At 40.0% G+C, this 19975-nt stretch overlaps 1 long non-coding RNA gene across 4 annotated transcripts; it reads right to left on the bottom strand.

Moving 5' to 3' along the window:
• Positions 1-564: 564 nt before the first annotated feature.
• LOC129049488 (uncharacterized) lies at positions 565-14445 on the bottom strand. Of its 4 annotated transcripts, XR_008512604.2 has the most exons (6): positions 14036-14445; positions 9191-9277; positions 8934-9041; positions 6425-6570; positions 5167-5279; positions 4099-4631 (listed from the first exon to the last, which is right to left on the bottom strand). It is a non-coding gene; the product is annotated as an uncharacterized LOC129049488 (long non-coding RNA). The 4 variants fall into 4 exon arrangements; XR_008512602.2 differs by having other exon boundaries at positions 4071-5279; XR_008512601.2 differs by having other exon boundaries at positions 4112-5279; positions 9173-9277.
• Positions 14446-19975: the final 5530 nt, after the last annotated feature.

Here is a 19975-nt window from a genome sequence, read left to right as displayed (position 1 = left end):
CTGAATTCTGCCGCTGGAACATGACTTTGCTCTGAAAATAAGCAGGTGATCCCTAGATGTATAAGGGTTGCATTATCATGATCATTGTTATTATTATCAGTATTTATTCATATATTTGGAGCCCAGCACCTGAGCCCAGGAAGTCGATGCTACAGGATGAAGGGGTGAAATCATCTTCGTGGCTAATAACATTTTACTATTTAGAAAAACTGCTCTGGTTTACATGGCCTGGTGCCTTTCAAAACAGTTAAGTTCCTCCCCTGGTCTTAAGTGCCAGGGTCTCCAGCTGGATGAAGTGTGTTGGTCATTAGGCATCCTCTCTCTGGAAAACTTAGGATGTGTCTGAACTTAATGGTGGTGGGGCTCACTCAGTCTCTGGGGAGAGAGGATACTTCTGGAGAATCCTATTATCTCATAAGCATTAAAGGCAAGAAAGGACTTGACAGCTATTCTCTCCCTAGGCTACCTCCCTTGCCCTCTCTGGGGGTATGTCATACCACAAGGGGTCAATCCTTAATGTTAATTATCTCAGCAATTCCATGGTAAGTGTACACAATTACATCACAAATTGCAAAAAGTTTAATCTAGATTTACCAAACAGATAAGAACAGCAGTTTCAGCTTTGAATGGATCCAATTCTTAATAGCTTCTCAGAGGAGTTGTATTTTTAAACAGCTTTAACTGTTTAAAAGCTGTTATCGGCCGGGCACGGTGGCTCACACCTGTAAATCCCACGATTTTGGGAGACCAAGGTGGGCAGATCACGAGGTCAAGAGATGGAGACCATCCTGGCCAACATGGCAAAACCCCATCTCTACTGAAAATACAAAAATTAGCTGAGCACGGTGGTGCATGCCTGTAGTCCCAGCTACTTGGGAGGCTGAGGCAGGAGAATCACTTGAACCCGGGAGGCAGAAGTTGCAGTGAGCCAAGATCGGGCCGCTGCACTCCAGCCTAGTGACAGAGCGAGACTTCATAAAAAAAGCTGTTATCTTCTTGACTACCCATCAAAAAGCTAAAAACGATCAAACAATCAAACCTCTGTATTAGCTCAAGGTTACAACTATGTGAAAAGCTAAATTTAGAATAAAAACAAAACCAAGAAGCAGATCAGTTCACAAAAGCCACATACTATCATCAGCTCCATAAATAAATAATATCCCTGGCCAGAGTAAATAATTAGGAAGTATCTATCTTTGCATTATAAATGGCAATAGAAATAAATCAGACATTCACACATACAAAAGGAATGGCCACTCCCATGCCTCCATCTAATTAAAAAATTAAACATGGCCAGGCACGGTGGCTCACACCTGTAATCCTAGCACTTTGGGAGGCCGAGGTGGGTGGATCACTGGAGCCCAGGCAACATGGCAAAATCCCATCTCTACAAAAAATACAATAATTAGCTGGGTGTGGTGGTGAGCACTGTAGTTCTAGCTGCTCAGGAGGCTGAGATGGGAGCTCAGGAGGTCACTGCTGTGGTGAGCCCAGCACCTGAGCTCAGGAGGTCAATGCTGTGGTGAGTTCCCACTACATTCCAGCCTGGGTGATAGAGTAAGATCCTGTCTTAAAAAATAAAGAAAGAAATAAATAAGTAAATAATAAAATATAAGAAATCTACAAAAATTAATATTCTGGTCTCCACCAATCTATACTAATAGAAGTCGCAGAGTAACACCGTAACTCCTGCCCACAGTCATAATTCACAACACCGCTTCTACAGTCAAGGCAATGTGTCAAATAAGTTTTGTGGGGCAGTAGAATCTCTTTAGTAAGTGTATTAGTTCATTTTCATGCTGCTGATAAAGACATACCCAAGACTGGGTAATTTATACAGGAAAAAGGGTTTAATGGACTTACAGTTCCACGTGGTTGGGGAGGCCTCACAATCATGGTGGAAGGCAAGGAGGAGCAAGTCACGTCTTACATGGATGGCAGCAGGCAAAAAGAGAGAGTTTGTGCAGGGAAACTCCCCCTTATAAAACCATCAGATCTTGTGAGATTTATTCACTATCATGAGAACAGCATGGGAAAGACCTGCCCCCCATGATTCAATTACCTCCCACCAGGTGCCTCCCATAACATAGTGGGAATTTAAGATGAGATTTGGGTGGGGACACAGCCAAACCATATCAGTAAGATATTATAGATATGTATAGAAATCCGAAGTGTTAAAGATGTCACTAAGTAAGCAGCTTTTTAAAAAAATTATTTGACATAGGCCATTTTAAAGGGATGCTTGAAGTTCTATCTAGGCTAGTGAGACCTGAAGCTCAGTCATCTTCACTCCAGATACACACACATACACATAACATGCAGAAACATACCACATGCTACAAACATATGTGCAACTAAAAAAAAAGTCATAGATAACTGTGAATGGGAAAGAAATGCCTAATGCCTGTGAGGGCCACGAGTAGGCTAAACTTGGTAGGGCTGAGATAGGTGGTTGGCTTCAGCAAGTAGTTTGCAAGTGAAACTTAAATCTTTTTGACACCAGAGGTGAAATTACCCAGGCCCATCAATCACCAGCAACAGCAGCAGCCCTCTGCTTCAGGGCTCCTGATTCGTTTTTCTTCCTGCCAAATGAAAAGACCCTCTCTGTGGGCAGAAAGGCAGGTAGGAAGGAGCAGGCAGGTAGCAGAAGGCAGTGTTGAAGTACAGATCTTGTTTCCTCACCTTGGAGAGGACTGCTAATCAGCCCTCATAATTGTTAGTTAGTTTTAATGTTGGTACTCTAACAGAGATTTAGTCATGTAAGTATCTTTTAAAAATCAGTTACCGTTTTTATTTCATACAAATAACCACTCCTTCCTCTTTATGTGCCATACCATACACTTCCCAGAATAATTTATTCTATAGATCTCTCTCAGAAGACAAGAACCTGAGAATGCATTGATTGTCAAGGAGGATTTATTGAAAAGCATTTTCTATAGTTAGTATAAAGTTGTTCTATGTTAACAAGAACTGTTTACCCAAATATCACGAAATAAATCTATTTACAGAATCCTTTCTTCTACAATCTCATGCTTACATCCTGCTTAAGGCAAAAATGGAAACTTGGTACAACTATATTATACTGCATCTCTATTAGCATTAGCTAAATGCACTGCAAAAGCTCCATCTTATTACCCTGACTTGAGTGGCCTTTCATTGTGTGTGTGTGTGTGTGTGTGTGTGTGTTCTGGGCATGCAGGTTTTCTGGCAAAGAGTTTTGGACCACAATGGCTGGGGGATTAAATGGGAAAGTGTGCTGGTGGGAGATCTTAATCTGCCACAAAAATGACACTAAACAAAGGAAGAATGTCACGCTAGATGTTAAAATGCAAGTTTTACAGCGGCTTCAGATCCTTTCAACGAAATAGTCAAAGAAACCACGAAATCAGTAGGCAATCAATTAGGAATAGATGGAAAGTGATTTGACATAAAGAAAAACACCACTGCCACCTCAACTTGGTGACAACTGACAAACAGTAAAGGGAAGAAACTATGGCCTGAGGCACATCATGACTTTAAGGGATTAGACGAGAACATACATTGGAGATACGTGTACTGTACATATATATATACAGAACATACATACATAGAGAAGTTACACACAGAACACACACTGGAGTCTCCTTGGAAGCTGTGCTACAAAGCAGTGGTTTTCAAAGTGTGGTCCCAGACCAACAACATCTGTATTACTTGGAACCTGTAAGAAATGTTAATTTTGGGACTCCACCTTACCTAGCAAATTAAAAATTCTGGGTTGATGTCCAGCAATATGCATTTTAACAAATCTTTCAGGTGATTCTAATGCCTGCTAAAGTTTGAGAACCACTGGAATTATGTTTCAGTTAGGCTTTCATTTCTAGCTGCTTCATCTACATGCAGGGTGTGTGTGTGTGTGTGTGTGTGTGTGTGTGTGTGTGTGTGTTATATGTCTGAAATTTTTAAAAAGGATATTAATCTTTAAATTTTTGCTTGTTTTAATCCAGTGGTGTTAATAGAAGAAATAAGAAACACAAAAATGGGGTCAATAAATAGAAATAAGTAAGCTAAAATGATAGGAAAAGGCCAACACAAAAATAAACAATTTTTTATTTTCTCTTTCATATAGTCAAGTGTGAGCCCCTTGAAATTCTATTGATGTAAAAATCGTATTTGTTTTCATTTGGAAGGAGCCTTCGGAGCCTCTGCTGCCACCTTCTCATTTTACAGATGAGGACCTGATCGGGGTAAGGTTTTACTGACCTGCCAGGTTAGACGGCAAGTTCGTGACCCTGGGTCTGAGGAAGAGAGATCGCAGGTAAAAGTTTAAATTGAGTAGATATTCTTGGTTTGGGAGAAAAATAAAGTGCTTATCCACATTTTTTTAAGTTATGTGAATCATTTAAATTGTCTTCCCCATCTCCTGGCTCCTGCCAGAGACTGGTGCTAAGACACGCGTGGTTGGAGGAACACACACTCTCTCGGGAGGTGACGCCCCAGCAGATGGATCAGCACCACAGACCCTGGCCCCAGCTGCAAGGCTGCCTTTGCCAGGAGAATGAAAGAGTCTTTTCACTCTTGTTTCCTCTCTCCCCATGCCAGGCTCAGCACCAGTACCAGCCCCCACCTTCCGTCTGTGCATGTTTTCTTCAATCCTGGAAGGAAATCATAAGTGATTTGCCCCAAAAGGATTGCTCTTGAGTGAGTAAAGAGATAAAACTTTATTATCATTATTAATCACTACTGTTTTATTTATGCTCTATAATAACCCTCCTTCTTTCAGAAGGTATTGGGTGGGGCCGGAGGAGCTTTATTTTTAAGGGCTGGTTATCTGTCCCATCCCCGACCAGGCCACAACGTCGTCAAAGTTCTATTGTGTATTTTAAACTTAATAGAAAGTTCAATTCAACAGAAAGCCAAAGGTATGAAGAGCCAGGCCTGTGATCTCCATGGCTTCACTCTTCCTACAGTGTGGAGTTCACTGCCTTGCACACCATGAAGGCTCTATAAATATTTGGTGAATTACTGAGTGAATGTGAGAGGGCAATGAGGGAAAATGGCAACATAAAGCAGATGAAAGAGAGAGCTCCTGAGAGTTGACTCCTTTGTTTGCTACTTTACCTGTAGGAGAAAGGCAGTCAGTGGGCATTGAATCATGTTAAAGTCACCCTAAAGTAGAGGATGGCAAACCTGATCCTTATGTATTTCCAAGCCTGGGCAGAGAGATCTTCCTGTATTTTCTTGGGGGAAAGTATGTTGGCTTTGGAGATGCTCCAAACCAGATTCCAGGCAGTCATCAGCAGCTGGGATAAATCAGTTATGGTTCCAGATTAAAACTTAAACTCAGAGCTAACAAAAAGGCATTGATGAAACCACAGCAGAATTTGGAGACAAAATTGTGTTAAATGCCATCATAGACCTTAGATGTCTGCTAGTTCTAAGATCATTATATACGATTATGAAGAGTATAAGACTAACATATCAGTTATAGGACATTTAGGAGTACATTGCAACACTCCTAATAACTCTACTATTTTTTCAACAACAGCTTCTGATACAGCTTTTAAGGGACTAAATGAATTAATACAAGTTATGTTTTTTCATTTTGTATGGCCTCTTGCTGTTTAAAGTTTTATAAAAAGTGAAATACATAAGATAATGACACTTGGAAGAAAGATGGGAGGCAAATGACCTTGGAAGAAAATCAATAGCTGATTTAATTTTTGAGAAAAATAGCATTATTTAAAGAAAATGTTCTGCAATTTTTAAATTTATTTTTATTTTTTATTTTTTGGACAGAACCTTGCTCTGTCGCCAGGCTGGAGTGCAGTGGCACGATCTCAGCTCACTGCAACCTCCGCCTCCTGGATTCAAGCGATTCTCATGCCTCAGCCTCCCGAGTAGCTGGGATTACAGGCAAGCGCTACCACACCCAGCTAATTTTTGTATTTTTAGTAGAGACGGGTTTTCACCATGTTGGCCAGATGGTCTCGATCTCCAGATCGTGAACAGCCCACCTCAGCCTCCCAAAGTGCTGGGATTATAGGCGTGAGCCACTGCGCCCAGCCAATTTATTTTTTAAATTGTTATATTTGTGCTCAAAAAAGTAGAGTGTAATATATTAAGATTTTTAATGTTAGCTTTAGTAATGACTGATTGGAAAAATGTAAAATATATCTATAATACTGATAGCCTCACTTCTCTTAATATTGAATTATTACACATAGTAACCTACTGATTAAATCAACAAGGTATCTTAAGGTCTAGCTAACAGTATGACTTGCATGCAATCTACTAGGAAAGGCAGCTTTCTGTTGGCAGGTTTTTTTCTTTTTCTTTTTTTTAATAAGGAGGGGTAATAATATATTGGCTGGAGAATCATTGAAATTGTGGAGAATATTTTATTTCAGTGATTGATAAACATGATCTGAATACATTCTCTCTGTACCTTTTTTAATGGTCCTTCTTCCTCAAAAGCCTTCCAGATTTGTTTGTATTCATCTGGAAGCTCATTTATGCCTGGTTTGGGCAGAGGACACACCTGTGTTGTTGTTTGTTCCTGTATCCTCAGCAGCTCATATAGTGCTTAACATGCTGGAAGGCAGAAAGGAATGAGCAAATGAAAGAATTTATTTTTTGTTGACATGTTTAAAATATGCCCGACTGTTTCCTTGAAAGAAAAGTGATAAGCCTTGAAGTTTTAGAGCCATGATCATTTTACTAGGGGCAAAGGTTTACTAATATTAATGTATGCATATTGAATCCTTTTCTTGTTTATATTTAGCCCTAAAGCATGTTGCAATGAGAATAGAGAACACACAAATAAATTGTGGGCCTTAAATTTGCAGAGGCAAATGATTATCCATCGTTTCCTGAGAATATATAATTTTTTAAAAGCTTAGGAAAAATGAGTTTAATATTTGTGTCTATTACTATATTTAGGCCAAAAACTCAGACATATTTTAATTGAACTAGAGGACGCTGTGCCAGATGATTGAATCATCACATAGTGAGTGAGGAGATATCACCTGTGAATAGAAGCCCTGCTTCCCGCTCACTTGCTTAGCTAACAAGGCCGGGAATACACTGCCATCTACCTCCCTGTTTGCTTCAGATCTTCTGTTCCAAGAGAAGCTTACAAGGCTTTTTTCATCCCAATTTAATTATTTTAAGTTTTTTTTTTTAATGGTTTTAAGGAGCGGAGAGTTTAATAGGCAAGAAGGAAAGGGGAAGACAGAAGGAAGAAGCTCCCCTGTACACAGACAGAGGGATGGGTCTCCAAAGCCAAAAGAGGAGGTCCCCACCTTGCCACAGATACCAGCCAGGTATATATGCAGAGGCTGGAGGAGGCGGTGTTTGATTTGCATAGGGCTCAGGGGATTGGTTTGACTAGCCATGTCATTCACGTAATCCGCGAAAAAGCTGGCCCTCCCACCCTACCCTTTTAATATGCAAGTGCAGGGTGCCATGATTTTCTACACATGTGGGGATATGTGGGGGCAGCCATGTTGCCAGGATCATGTCGGGAAAGGGCAAGAAGGCCTCCATGTTTGGGTGGACCCAGTTTCTGATGGCCAGCATTTGCATATCAAAGGTTGCTGGCCTGGCTCTAAGAGCCGGGGCTTTACAAGAAACTTTTCCGGAGATGCTTTAAAAACCGAAAACTTCCCAAGGACCCCTTTTCCTACAACACTCCCTGCTGTGGAGATGCCACACTAACTGCTGTTAGGGGATTTTGGGCAGTGACTCTTTCCGGCTACTTCCTGCTGAAAAGGGGCATCGAATGGGGAACAGCAGCTAGCGCTCCTCCTGGGGTGGATCTAAGGGTCCTCAAAAGAATGGTGTGTCCATGTGTGGTTCAGTTTACAGCACCATTTGGAGTTTGATTGCTTCAGTCTGATGATTGAATTTTCTTTCTTGGCTCATGCATCAAAATGACATGGCTCTGATGAGTGGAGGAACACCATGGTTCTTGGTCCTCACGCTGGTTTAAATAAAACGACACAGACACATGTAGGGTGGTTTTAAGGAGTGGAGAGTTTAATAGGCAAGAAGGAAGGGCGAAGACAGAAGGAAGAAGCTCCCCTGTACAGAGACAGAGGTAGGGGTATTCCAAGCCGAAAGAGGAAGTCCTCCAAGATTTTTATAAATGCATGTATTTTCAGACTTTTACAAACTAATAATTTTTCAGAACTCAGCTGCACTCAAAATTTCAACTGAAAAGTGAGTTGAGTATCAGAAATGGCGTCAGTACTTTGCAAATAACAGATGTGCAAATATTTGATTGATTCATTGAAACTGCTGAACCAGAAAATTGTTTCTATGGAGGCAGGAAGTTGAAATAGGGAGAGAAATATAAAGTTATCTTTGAATTAATGAGGAAGTGTAGAGGATACAGGGAGGTATACCAAGTAAGGGTTGTGGTGCTAATGGTGGTAATAGTAGTGTGATTATTTTGATAGAGAGACAGGATGAGATTCCATGGAATGTCTGACATTTGAGATGAATCTAATAAGCAAAGAGTTGTGAAACATAAGGTCTGTTTCAGAACAGCTGAAAGTGTGGCACAGCTGGAGAATAGAAGATGTAAAGAGAGAGAAGAAAAAGAGGTGGCGCTGAGTAGGGAAGTCAGACCAGATTTCATGGAGGGCCTTGAACTCCTTTCTAAAGTATTTAGATTGCTTTTCCAGGCACTATGGAGTCATTCAAGGTTTTCAAGCAGGACAGTGAAATGAACAGATTGTGTTTTAGAAAACCCTGGTCACACATAGAGAAAGCATTAGCTTAGAGAGACCAGAGAGAGGAAGCTACTGCAGGAATCCAGGTGAGAAATGGTAAGTCTGACAGAGCGATGGTGGCTGTAGGATGTGTAAAGACATTTTGAGGGTTGAATTTGCAGGATTTGGTGATTGGCTCTATATGAGAAGGGGTAAAGAGACCAGAAGATGAGCTCTTACTTCCAACATGCTGGGCAGTCTAGACTGAGGTGATAGGTCTTTAGTCCACCCATGCATTCCACAAATATTCACAGCTTGCCTGTTCCATTGCAGACATTGTACTAGGTGCTGGAGCTATGGAGATAAAAAAAGATATGGTCATTGTTCTAAAGGCATCTACAAGTATATACAAATTAAAATTCCTCATCCTTACAAAGTCAAAAAACTAGGGATAAAGTTGGACAAATATTTCAACATACATGACCAATATCCTTCACCTGTGCTCCATAGAGAAGTGGGTAGGTAACAATAGGCAGTTTATGGGGGAAGAAATCCAGGAAGAGAGACTTGGCTTTCCTAGTAATCTAAGAGATTTGCAAAAACAAACAAAATGAAAAACATTTTGGAGAAAAGTCTGGAAGATTAATAAAAATGAAAAAGAATAATAATAACATAGTAACATATCCCAATTTTATAGGCTAGAACACACATACACACACACACAGAGTAGGAAAAATGAAAAGTATGTACACCATACACTTAATAGTGGTTCATCCCAAAAAATGGGGCCACAGATGTGGTAGTTTTTATTTAATTCTTTGCATTGTATAATTTTTTTTTTTTTTACTTTAACTATCTGTTGCTCCTATAAGCTAAAAATAACCAATAATTCATTTTCTACTTTGGATAAAATGATAAAGAGTGCAGTGTGTAGAGGAGATGGGAGGAGAGCAGTCCTGGCAGCAGCAGGACACGTGGAAAGGAGTAGGAAGTGGAAGTGTGGGGCATTGGTGGGAGCCCCTAGCAGTTCAGCATCATGCAACCTCCAATGTCAGAGGAGACAGCCAGGGAGTCATGCAAAACAGTTTAGTTCTTATCCTAAAAGGGCAGGAACCAGTGACAGCTTTGGATCAGGAGAGAGACATGGCCCCGTGTGCAGATCCCTCTGGGGTCAGTGTGGAGAATGGATGAAGGCGGCTGATTGACAGCAGAGAGGTCACATAGGAGGCCTCTGTTAAAACACAGCAAGAGGTAATGAGGCCCCTGTGGCAGGAGGACCTCGGTCAAGTTAACTTTTGCAAACTTTGTGTTCCTTGATTGTCTCACTGTAAAATGGCAAGAAGAATAGCATTTATCTCAAAGACAGATAATGAACTTAGTGAAGGCCAATTTTCAGGGCCCCTCACTTGCACTAGCCCAAATATTTCCCTTGACAAATACTAATTCTAATATTTGTAGTCTTCTGTTCTTTTTCTTTAATGGGACCTGAAACTATACAAGTTTCAGGCTTCGTGAAACTTGGATCCATTTCTGACAAAGCGTGGGATTGCCATCAAAACAAAGTGAGCTGATCCCTCAAGCGGGTGTGGGAGAGTATCCGGTACACAGTACCTGCTCTAGGAGTGTTGGCTGTTTTTACTATGTGGAGGTGGATTAGGGAGACTGGATGCTTCTAAGATGATCCCTGGGAATTCTGACTTGGGCCACAAGGTGTTAATCCCTCAAATAGAGATTATTAAGTTTAAAAATGAAGGAATACAGGTTCAGTTTTTGGCTATGTTGGAGCTCAGGGTACAGATAAAATAGTCGGTGGGTGTCCAGAAGTAGGCCAGGAAATGGTGAGGTATAGAGCTCAAGAGAGGTTAAGGTTATACATTTGAGAATTATCCAAATAGAAAAGATAGTTACAGTCACCATTACTGATAAGAGGGTCCAGGGATAATGTGGAGAATGAAAGCGGAATAGCGTTCAGGACAGAATCCTGGAGAACACCAACTTTTAGCAATCAGGAAGATTGTGATGGTGGTTCCATGAATCTATACACAGATATGTAAAACTTTATACTACTGCATACCGTCCCCCAGCCCAAAAAAAGAGTGCATATAAAAACTGGTAAAATCAAAATAAGGCCTGTAGCTTAGTTAATAATATATACCAATGCTAGTTTCCTGATTTTCATAATGTACTATGGTTATGTAAGGTGTTATCTTTGAGGAAAGCTGGATGACGAACACTTAAAACTATTATTTGTGCATCTTATTATAGTATTTGTCTCAAAATAAAAAGTAAAAATAAAAACAAAAAACAACAACAACAAAAAAACCAACAGGCTGCAACACTATCACTGCTGAGACGCTGGGGCATGTCCATTTTGGCAGAGCTGATTCAGTGTTGCCAGATAATTCAGAATTAAATACTGAGTGCTGATATTATTTCATGGCTATCTTGAGCAGTAATCTAATTTCAGGCTAATTTCACAAGAATGTGACCAACTGCACAAGCTAAAATAACTGGGATATTCTTGCCAAAATTTGTCTCCAGTCAATAAAAACCCCAAATCTTCATAGGGGAAAAAGGATCAAGCAAAGGCAGAGAAGAGTAGATGGAAAAATTCAGAGAAGGGGGAGGACCAAAAGGCAGCAGCTCAGCATTTCTCTAGAGCTCAGAGAGAGAGAGAGAGGGAAAGACAGAGAAAAAGAGGGACACAGAGAGAGAGAGATGCTTATTTAACTCAACACCTGATTTATTCCCAAACACTAGGAAAGAGAATTCCATTTAATTCCCATGCTCTCATAGAAAAAGTAAATAGGGAAAAATAAAATCAACTAGAAATCATTTTGGTTGTTACTGTTTTCAGAAAAGAATCATTACTAATCTTTAGACTGATCCTATTCTCACAGATCATCAGGCAGATACAAGGACTGTTTGAAATACTTTCGTTCCATGCCACTCAAAGTGTGGTCTGTGGACCAGTCCTTTGGGGCTTTCCACAAATGCAGCCTCTCAGGTGCCATCCTAGACCTATTGAATCAGCATCTGTATTTTTTTTTAATATTCCGAGGATGTGTATGCATGTTAAAGAGTGGGAAGCCCCTATTTAGCCAATCCTGCCTTTCCACCATGTTGATAATCACCAGCAGAAAATTAGTTAATACAGAGGACAATTACTGCCAGCATTTTGGAAAATAATCTTACATAACCAAAAAGAATAGTGGAATAAGGTATTAATTTTTAATTTTTAGAGTCTCCTAGGAACAAAATCTCATTAAAAAAAAAAAAAGTATCCTCCACATTACAGTCTGCTTTCTTGCTGTTGGTTTTGGGCTAGCAGCTGAGGGGCAGCAAGCTGTGGGCTATCTTAGGCACCAAGCCAGCCCTGAGGGTTAGCCTGGTGGAGGAGTAGGGCCCACACAGCTGAGGCCATAAGCTTCCTCTTCACTGTGGTGCAGAGGCCACCTGAGAAGGTCTGGACGCATGTAAAGCACACAGGGGAGAAAGAAACAAGGGATTCTGCATCCTGAGAGCAATGTCTCAATCAGAGCATGATATTGAAATGCACTTTTTTCAATAACTGAGTCACTACTGGACAAGTTGCTTAACAAAGATGTAGTGAATACATGTAGTCAGCTGTGACTCATTAGATCTGGGTATAGCCACACGCCTTCACAGCTGGTCACCTCCTGAGCCTCTGTTTCTTCTTCCATAACATGGGTATTTTTTTTTTTTTTTTTTTTGAGATGGAAGTCTTGCTCTGTCACCTAGGCTGGAGTGCAGTGGCGTAAATGCAGCTCACTGCAACCTCCACCTCCTGGGGCCAAGTGATTCTCCTGCCTCAGCCTCCTGAATAGCTGGGATTACAGGCGTGCGCCACCATGCCTGGCTAATTTTTGTACTTTTAGTAGAGACGGGGTTTTGCCATGTTGCCCAGGCTGGTCTCGAACTTCTGACCTCAGGTGATCCGCCCATCTCATCCTTCCAAAGTGCTGGGATTACAGGCGTGAGCCACCACACCCGGCTGACATGGGTATTGTTTGCCTGGGGTCTAGTACAAGGACTGGAGTGATAATAATGCCTGCCTACAATGCAGCGTCCTAGGCATTGCTCAAGTTAATTTTTGCACAGCATGCTGACAACCTTGAAACATCACACAGGCATAAAATCTTTTTATTATTGATATTCATGCAGTCAAGAATTTGTCTTAAAACCAAAGAGCAAAAATATCAATTGCAAATACCAATAGAGATTATAATAGTCATCAGTAATAGCTTTCTTACTATAACAATGTTGTAGTATAATTAAAAATGTAAATAGTAGCAATAAATGCTTAGTAAAGTTTAGAAAGTTTTCAGTTTCAATTATCCATCAGAATGAAAACACAGTTTTAGGGTGATGCAAAGGGGCCAGGCGTGGTGTAAGCACTTTGGGGGTCTGATGCAGATGGATCACCTGAGGTCAGGAGTTTGAGGCCAGCCTGGCTAACATGGCGAAACCCAGTCTCTACTAAAAATACAAAATCAGCCGGGCGTGGTGGTGGGCACCTGTAATCCCAGCTACTCAGGAGGCTGAGGTGGCACAATTTCTTGAACCCAGGAGGCAGACGTTGCAGTCAGCCGAGAGCAGGCCATTGCACTCCAGCCTGGGCAACAAGAGGGAAACTCTGTCTCAAAAACAACAACAACAAAAACAACAAAAAAGAATGATGCAAAGCGACTGAAAAAATTTATATTAATGTTCCCTCTGGTGGTGCTTGTGTTTGAAAAATTTATGTATTCTATAATTCAAAACTTGTTTTCTTTTAGAGAGTTCAGAAATATCCTGAAAAAGACAGATTCTTTTGACTCTTTGAGGTTCTGCTTAGTTTAATGTATTTTGTTCCCAAAAGTTTGAGGTAATACAGATGGCATGCATTTTTCAGAAGATTGCAATAAAAACATGTATATACGTTGGTTTGCTTCCACCTGGAAACAGTTACATTATATTAACGTTGAAATTGATACAGACAGCATTATGAGGTTAATGTGCAATATCATTACACCATGAATTTTAGCTCCATGATAGTATGTCTGTTTCTAATGTGAGTATTGGAGAAATATGACAGCTCCCAAGACATTTCTGGACAGAATTGTCTAACCATCACAGATTTCCAAGTTATTACAGAACTTTAGAGCCTGCATCGCATCTCAAAAGGTTCTTTGTCTATGGAGGTATTAAAGGACTAACTACCAAGAATAGAAAAGGGTCACTTTCTGGTGAAAGTAGTGCCTACTGTAACATAGCAATATAAATATTGATGTGAAAATTCAGAGCTTAGTGGGGGAAGGGGGCAAGACAAGAATTCTTACCATATTTATGCAGCAAACTTTTATCTGGCAAGTTGATTCACTTGCATATATGGCAAAACACACGCCTTTAAAGATTTTCACAGATCTCTAAAAACAGAGTAAAACCCGAAAGGTAGTTATGAGAATGAAATGAGTTACTCTGTATACAAAGTGCCTAGCACAATGCGCGGTACTTGGGAGATGCTACAAATGCTAGTTCTTTTACTTCTTACTGTTCCCATATGCATAATTCTTCTCTTCCCCACCTCAGTACGAAATAGCTCCTAGTGTCATCTGGGGATTAGTTACCTAATCCCCAATCTGAAAGACACTCTTAACACCTTCCTCTCTGCCTCATCTTCCTACTCCCAAATCCAGTGAACTTACTAGGGTAGCTCTAACATTCATCATTCTAGAACTGCTGATTTCATTTGACATGTTTCCCTAATGGCAATGCAGGAATTTTCTCCAAAAATCAAAAATTTAAGTTTAAAAATTTATTTATTTATTTATCTATTTTTGAGACAGAGTCTCGCTCTGTCACCCAGGCCAGAGTGCAGTGGCGTAATCTTGGCTCACTGCAACCTCCACCTCCCAGGTTCAAGCGATTCTCCTGGCTCAGCCTCCCGTGTAGCTGGGACTACAGGCGTGTGCCACCATGCCTGGCTAATTTTTTGTATTTTTAGTAGAGACGGAGTTTCACTGTATTAGCCAGGATGGTCTCGATCTCCTGACCTCGTGATCTGCCCACCTCAGCCTCCCAAAGTGCTGGGATTACAGGCATGAGCCACTGCGCCCGGCCTAAAAATTTATTTTTAATCCACCTGGGTGATTGCAGAATAAAATTCAGCATCTACTATGTTCAAAGAGGTGTTTTTTTTTTTTTTTAATTAAGAACCTCTTACATAGTGTTTAGTGTTCTAGACACTATCCTAAATACCCTGTACATACTGGCTCATGAAGCAGTTACTATCATTACCCTGTTTTAGCAGTGAGGACACAGATGACACAGATGAATACAGCAAACTTGCCCAAGGTCACCAAGCTGGCCAGTGGCAGATCCAGAATTTGGACTCTGAATTTGAACAGCTGGCTTCAGGATCTGTGCTCTTGACTACTGCAATCTGCTGTCTCTTGTGGAGTACAGAGCTTTGCATACGTTATTTTATTTAATCTCAAATACAATCCTATGAAGTTGTTACTGCTTTCTCAACAAGCCAAGTTGGAAACAAGCTTTGAGGGTAAGTGACTTGCCTAAGTTCATGTAGGTAGTAGGTAAGACTGTTAGGACTCAAACAGCTGCATGTGATGGTCCATAGCATTAAGTATATGTCTATATTTAGAGCTAACCTGAAGAGGCCATCTCTAGCCTTGGCAAATTACTCTTTTTTCTAAGGTGTTTGAGATTTTTCCAAAGTATATTACCTCTTGGGAATTGGATAAACAATAAGACACTGTGGTATAAGAAAAACATGCTAAGGTTTTAAAGTCAAAGACTCCAATTTAAATTACAGTTTTACCACTTACTAGCCACAAGACTTTGACCGTGTTATGTAACGTCAATAAACCCCACTCCATATAATTTTGGGTGGGAGAAGTTTAAAGACAATATAGGGAAACTAATCATGCTGAGCATACAGTATTCAACAAAATGTTAATTTCAATAAAATAACAGTTCTGAAAACAACCTTTGGGAACCTTGGCTTTGTCTGGTACTTGCTGTGGTTTGGAACATATTACATAAACTTTCTGAGCTTCTACTTCTTCATCTAAGCATAGCCACCTTATTTGTTCATTGGGGGTGGGAGGTGGTGCGATAGAATGATGAATAAAAAACAGTCAGCAGAAGACCTTCCACTTGGCCCCCCAAAATAATATTTATTAGTCTTATCCCCAATTTAATTTTGCAGAAAAGTTAATGGGAACTCTTTTTATCTAAAAAAGTTAATCAAATTCCAAAAGTCCTTTAACTTATTCTGATGGAGTAACTTAAAGACTTGGCAAGTAGGCTTAATATATATGTAGTTTGTGTGGGCTACTTAAAATAGGATTTTCTTAGCATTTTAATTTCCATGTCTCCAGGACTGCTTAAGAAGTGCCCTGCTGTTATAATCAAACCTTGTGACTAAATATAGTTCAGTGATGCTCAGCTATGCTGTGATCTGACACTACAGGGACTTCTCTATATATAAATTAAACTAAGGAAATATTTTGGATTGCAGAATTGACTCTTTTAAAAGAAACAAGGATTCTCAAAGACCTACTTGTGTCCTGAATGAGAGTTTTAAAAATGGCCAATAGCTTCTTTTGGTCAGTAATAGTAATACAGTACCAATTGTTCGAGCCAAACTGGGACTACGAGAAAAAAATAGGTAAATTCAACTTCCATTTCTCCTCTTCATATATTAGCCATGACAGCAACAAGTCTTTGCAGCTGTGTCAGGGAGATGATGGTTTTTCAAGTTAGTATCGCTTTACGAAAAAGAGCTTTATTTTTTAAAGAAACAGCAGCAATTAGAAATCCAAACATGCAAAAAAGACTAAGAAATAAAGACCATTCATAAAATGAATATGATTGAATAACAAAAAACAAGAGTTTCTGGGAAGAATCGTTTGAAAATTTTAACTGTAAAAATATAAATGTTGGTGTATTTTTGCCAAATCTTATAAAATACCAGGTTTTTCTTTTTTTTTCTATGAATAGTGACTTTGCTTATGAACCTTTTATGAACTGATGCATTTAAATCTGCTGAGTATTGTGTTCCTGGTAATCAGCTATAATATCAGTTCATTTGGGCAATCAGGCTCAGATGGACCAGCTCCAAGAACTGAGAGTCCTGGAGCTGGAATTTCTGGGCCTTGATCTTTCCATCCAAAACCTGCATATTGCCAGAAAAGTGTTAGCTGTTGTGGAATGGTAATTCTCCCAAGACAATCAAGGATGTTCAACAATGAATTCCTGGTGTTCGGTGGATTTTGCCAGCAATTCATCACACATTTTTCTTCTTGGCTGCCCCCATAAATAATCTATTCATGAAGGGCTAGTGTCTGACTGATGATACAGTGAACCAGCACTAAAGATAGTCTTTTTATTCTTGTAATCCACAATTACACAGAATTTTAAAACCTTTTATAAGTATACAGAGAATACCTGAACATAACCAGTGATTATTTTAATAATGCATAATTCTTAACCACTTTGCTGTTTTGCCAAGGGGTTCTTTCACATTCCACTTATAGGTTCCTTTTATAAAAAGACAAGCGTGTTTAAACAGAAGTTCTGTGGGTGTGACTTGCTGCAGGCTGCACAGCGTAGGACATTCCTCTTCTCCCTTGAATCCTGAATTTCAGCAGGATCCTTACCAGGGGCCTCAGGGGCTTTTTCCAAGGAGGCCATACCTTCACATTCTTCTAAGAAAATGACTGTTTCCAACAACTCGCCTCTGTACCAGCAAAGATGACTTGTCACTGGTCAGGTCTAATCTGCACTCCCAGAAAACTATCCCATGGGTGATGGCCATCAATGTGCAAGGGGCTTGAATTACAAAAGTTTCACTCATGCACTTGCCTCCTCAGGAAGCAGGTCCCAGATAAAGCCAACCATCCACCCTTGAAAAAAAACTGATTAGGTATCCATGGTTGTAAGAATGGGAGCATCCACGCTCTGCCTCACTCCAAGGAGGGTTCTTAGCTAATGGTTACCTGGACCCCCACGGCAACTACAACCCTGAGAACCTAGGAAGTGCAGCCTTTATGAGGAAAGGGACAGTTGCCTTTCTCAAGTGGAGGAAGAATATCTACATTAAGACATTCACATATTGGTGGGGAAAATAGGTTTGAGGGATAATGATTAAAACTGTTTTTAAAAGTGCTTATCTTTACATTTCTTGAAATAAAACAAAGCACATTTAATACACAGAATAATAACATATGAAATATTTTACAATTTAATAAATCATTCAATTTAGTAAATCATGCACACTAACTTCCATGTATCTTCCCTTACTTATGTTGACAAAAAGAGTCAAACTCTGTAAGATATTTGAAGAGATTTATTCTGAGCCAAATACGAGTGACCATGGTCTGTGACACAGCCTCCAGGAGATCCTGAGAACATGTGCCCAAGGTGGTTGAGGTGCAGCTTGGTTTTATACATTTTAGGGAGGCATGAGACATCAATTAAATACATTTAAGAAATACATTGGTTCGGTCCAGAAAGGGGGGACAACTTTAAGTAGGAGGGCTTCCAGGCTATTGGTAAATTTAAACATTTTCTAGTCGACAGTTGGTTGAGTTTGTCTAAAGACCTGGGATCAACAGAAAGGGCTGGCTGTCTGGATTAAGACAAAGGATTGTGGAGACCCAAGTTCTTATTTGCAAAGGAAGCCTTCAGGTAGTAGACTTCAGAGAGAATAGGTTGTAAAATGTTTATCATGTGGGGGTCTGTCCCGCAGACCCTGACCCAATGACGGATGAATAAAGTACACTAACATACAGATATTCTGCTTTGCCAATCCAGCTGAGCGTCCAGGCTGCTTACAGACTCCAAGCAGAGTGCTGTAAAGCACGGCCTCAACCGGCCAGCAAGACTCGCCAGTGAGACTCGTATTTATTTAGTAAAGATTAATTGACAAAGGCTTGAGTCAACACCACTAGGGGGTAATTGATATTGTGGACTTCCGGAGTAGAAGGCAATTAAGCACCCACAATAGATCAAAAGTTAGTCTTAGGACCACATGAGTAAACAAGCTAGTTAGGTAAACTCTCCACATTCCTTTGTTTCTACTCTAATTTATTTAACTAAGGGGACAAGGCTGCCTTCAGCTAAGTACTATATGTAAAAACCCTCAGGCCTTCCCAAAGGATTTGTGCATATTCTCTATAACTAAAATTTTTCCCACCAGCCTGACTGAACCCCCACATTATCAGACTTAAAGTCTGTGTTGATGTTAATGCCAAGGAGCTATTACGTTAGTGCAAAGGTAATTGTGGGTTTGTTTTTTTTTTTGCCATTACTTTAATGAGAAAAACTGCAATTACCTTTGCACCAAACTAATATGAGTCATGTTTCGACCCCCACTTCCCATCATGGCTTGAAACAGTCTCTCAGGTTAAATTTTAAAAGAGCCCTGGCTGAGAAGGAAGTCCATTCAGATGGTTGGGGGGAACCTTAAAATTTTATTTTTGGTTTACACTTACTAGAAACTTCTCATGATTTTACACTTTCACAGTTTTATGAGATGTTTATAAATTTACTTTGCTTTGTTGCAAGTAACGTATATAGTAGGAGATATGTTGGCATGTCATTTTCTGTGCTGTTCCAATATTCCAAACCTTTATTTTTTTGACTGAAAATAGCTGTCCCTTTCCAGGCCTCACTGAGATTTCAGAGCAAGATTATGTTATGTGGATATTGAAAACAGATATGACCTCTTGAGTTTTTCCCACATTTCCTTTCTGGCACTCAGAATTGTATAGAGTTAGCTCTGCCATGATAACTTAATACAAAATACATGTTGTAGAGCTAGGCATGGTGGTGCATGCCTGTAATCCCAGTTACTCAGGAGGCTGAGGCGGGAGGATCACTTAAGCCCAGGAGTTTAAGGCCATAGTGAGCTATGATAGTTCCACTGCACTCCAGCCTGGCAATAAAGCAAGGTGCTGACTCAAAAAAGAAAACCAACAACAAAAACACAAAGTATGTGTTGTGAACCCACATACCCACATCTGTTCTAAAGATCACTGTGACTCCATTATCAAGCAATTGCCTGCTACAAAGCAGGTACTTAATAAATATTGTTTGAATGAATGAATGAATCAATACAATCCTAAAAAGCAGACTTACTTTATCTCTCTCAAGATTTTTGTTGTAAACATTTCCACTTTTACCTTGTCTTCTTTACTTACATTTTCTGTTTCTAGGTCTAGTTTCCTCTTCAGCTATTATTAAAAGTATGCCAA

Source organism: Pongo abelii, chromosome 14 (assembly GCF_028885655.2).
Source record: "Pongo abelii isolate AG06213 chromosome 14, NHGRI_mPonAbe1-v2.0_pri, whole genome shotgun sequence".
Taxonomy (NCBI): domain Eukaryota; kingdom Metazoa; phylum Chordata; class Mammalia; order Primates; family Hominidae; genus Pongo; species Pongo abelii.
This window is presented reverse-complemented; position numbering and strand designations above follow the sequence as displayed.